Consider the following 3,422-nt stretch of genomic DNA (forward strand, 5'->3'; position numbering starts at 1 on the left):
AGAGCTATAACTTGTTTCTTTTGTGGCTTGTTGAAAGTGACAGTATTAGAGAACCATGACTTGTTTCTTGTGGGAATTGTAGAAAATGGAAACATTGGAGAGCTATAAATTGTTTCTTGTGCGACTTGTAGAAAATGAGAACATTGGAGAGCTATAACTTGTTTCTCGTGCGACTTGTAGAAGATAAGAACATTGTAGAGCTATATCTTGTTTCTCATGTGACTTGTTGAAAGTAACAGCATTAGAGAACCATAACTTGCTCCTTGTGTGACTTGTAGAAAGTGACAGCATTAGAGAACCATAACTTGTTTCTTGTGCGACTTGTTGAAGATGAGAACATTGGAGAGCTATATCTTGTTACTTGTGTAACTTGAAGAAAATAACAGTATTAGAGAGCTATAACTTGTTTCTTGTGTGACTTTTAGAAAGTTACAGCATTAGAGAATCGAAACAAGTTATTTGTGCGACTTGTAGAAGTTGATAACATTGGAGAGCTATAACTTGTTTCTTGTGTGACTTGTAGATAGCGACAGCATTAGAGAACCATAACTTGTTTCTTCTGTGACTTGTAGAAAGTGACAGCATGAGAGAGCAATATTTTGTTTTTTATGTGACTTATAGAAAGTGACAGCATTTAAGAACAATAACTTGTTCCTTGTGTGACTTGTAGAAAGTGACAGCAATAAAAAACCATAACTTGTTCCTTCTCTGACTTGTAGAAAGTGACAGCAATAAAAAACATAACTTGTTCCTTGTGTGACTTGTTTAATGTGAAAGCATTAGAGAACCATAACTTGTTTCTTGTGCGACTTATAGAAGATGAGAACATTGGAGAGCTATTACTTATTTCTTGTGTGAGTTGTAGAAGATGAGAACATTGGAGAGCTATTACTGGTGTCTTGTGTGAGTTGAAGAAGATGAGAACATTGGAGAGCTATAACTTGTTTCTTGTGTGAGTTGTAGAAGATGGGGACATTGGAGAGCTATAACGTTTTTCTTGTGTGACTTGTAGAAAGTGACAGAGCATTAGAGAACCATAACTCGTTGCTTGTGTGACTTGTAGAAAGTGACAGCATTAGAGAAGCTCAATTTGTTCCTTGTGTATGACAGCATAAGAGAACCATAACTTCTTTCTTGTGTGACTTGTAGAAAGTGACAGCCTTAGAGAACCAGAACTTGTTTCTTGAGTGAGTTGAAGAAGATGAGAACATTGTAGAGCTATAACTTGTTTCTTGTGTGGCTTGTTGAAAGTGACAGTATTAGAGAACCATGACTTGTTTTTTGTGCGACTTGTAGAAGTTGGGAACATTGGAGAGTTATAAATTTTTTCTTGTGCGACTTGTAGAAAATGAGAACATTGGAGAGCTATAACTTGTTTCTGGTGCGACTTGTAGAATATAAGAACATTGTAGAGCTATAACTTGTTTCTTGTGTGAGTTGTAGAAGATAAGAACATTTTAGAGCTATAACTGGTTTCTTGTGTGAGTTGAAGAAGATGAGAACATTGTAGAGCTATAACTTGTTTATTGTGTGCGTTGAAGAAAGAGACAATATTAGAGAACCATAGCTTGTTCCTTGTGCGACTTGTTGAAAGTTACAGCTTTAAAGAGCTATAGCTTGTTTCTTGTGTGACTTGTAAAAAGTGACAGTATTAGTGAACCATAACTTATTCCTTGTGTGACTTGTTGAAAGTGACAGCATTAGAGAGCTATAACTTGTTTCTTGTGTGCATTGTTTAAAGTGATAGCATTAGAGAACCATAACTTGTTTCTTGTGCGACTTGTGGAAGATGACAACATTGGAGAGCTATATCTTGTTTCTTGTGTGACTTGTAGAAAATGACAGTATTAGAGAACCATAACTTGTTTCCCGTGTGACTTGTTGAAAGTTACAGCATTAGAGAGCTATATCTTGTTTCTTGTGTGACTTGTAGAAAATGACAGTATTAGAGAACCATAACTTGTTTCCCGTGTGACTTGTTGAAAGTGACAGCATTAGAGAGATAGAACTTGTTTCTTGTATTACTTGTTGCAATTGACAGCATTAGAAAAACCATAATTTGGTCCTTGTGTTACTATTTGAAAGTGACAGTATTAGAGAGCTATAACTTGTTCCTTGTGTGACTTGTAGAAAGTGACTGCATTAGAGAACCATAACTTGTTTGTTGTAGAAAATGACAGTATTAGAGAGCTGTAACTCGTTTCTTGTGTGACTCGTTGAAAGTGACAACATTAAAGAGCTATAACTTGTTCCTTGTGTGACTTGTTGAAAGTTACAGCATTGGAGAGCCATAGCTTTTTCTTTGTATGGCTTGTTTAAAAACTACTTTCCCATTAACGTGTGTTTGGAGATTTTTATGACTCAAATTTAAATTTAGTACATAATTGATACTGAATATGCTAATTGGATAAACTCTGTCGTGGGGCTGGATGCATCCTGGCAGATTGACAGGTGGTCTATTTAACCAAGAAATGAGCTTTACTCAGACACAGAAATTAAAAGGAACATTACTGGTATTTGGTAAAACGATGTGTACAAGACTGCTGAGAGAGGGCAACTAGATCTTAGCACTCGCCGCTTCAATAGAATAGCAGAGTTGCCTTTTATGGATATAATGTCCCCACAACTGAAAGTGCAGAGCGTGTTCATGGCATATTGCGACTCGAGCTTTGGACCTTTAGATCCGCAACTCGGCACATCAACCATCTGACCAGTAGCTAAAAATCAGAAAAAGTTCACGCATTTGAAACATTCACTCCAAATCTCTTACGTTTATATGGGTTGATAAAAAAAGGGTTCCCAAGAATTTTGTCGATCTTTTTGACAAAACCCTGACTCACTCCACAATTTCGTTTTATATACGAGCACCAGAACCGCGTAAAATTATCATATACGATACAGACGCATGTTTAATGTCACATTACCTTTCCCAGTATATTTAAAGATAACTGTAACCAGTCCCAGCTCCAACTTTTCTTATCTTGGGGGTGGGGTGGAGGCAGCGAGACATATAATGGCGTCAAATCTAAAAAATATCTAAGATTAGATTAATGAACGGCATTAACTTGGAAAAGGAGCAACATTCCATACCTCTCGCTAGCCCCCAGCCTTTCCGCTAAAGATCTGGAAACACACACATTTTTATTGATTGCACTTATTGTTTTGGAATTTTGAAGTAAAATATTTTATTTCGGGTGACAGCAATAGCTAAAACGTAGATTAGTGATTTTGGTTTGATATGTGTGTATGTTGCTTGGATAGGTAAGCCATTTCTTTAATGATGAAAGCAACTTGTTTATATTTGGCTTTGACAGTTATCTTATTAAACAAATTAATGTAAAGGAAAGTTCCTCTATTGAATCAAGGTAAACAAATGTAAAAGGAAATCAGTAACTATGTAAAAATGTTACATAACTACTGAT

This window comes from Limulus polyphemus, unplaced genomic scaffold (genome assembly GCF_000517525.1).
Source record: "Limulus polyphemus unplaced genomic scaffold, Limulus_polyphemus-2.1.2 Scaffold1776, whole genome shotgun sequence".
NCBI lineage: Eukaryota > Metazoa > Arthropoda > Merostomata > Xiphosura > Limulidae > Limulus > Limulus polyphemus.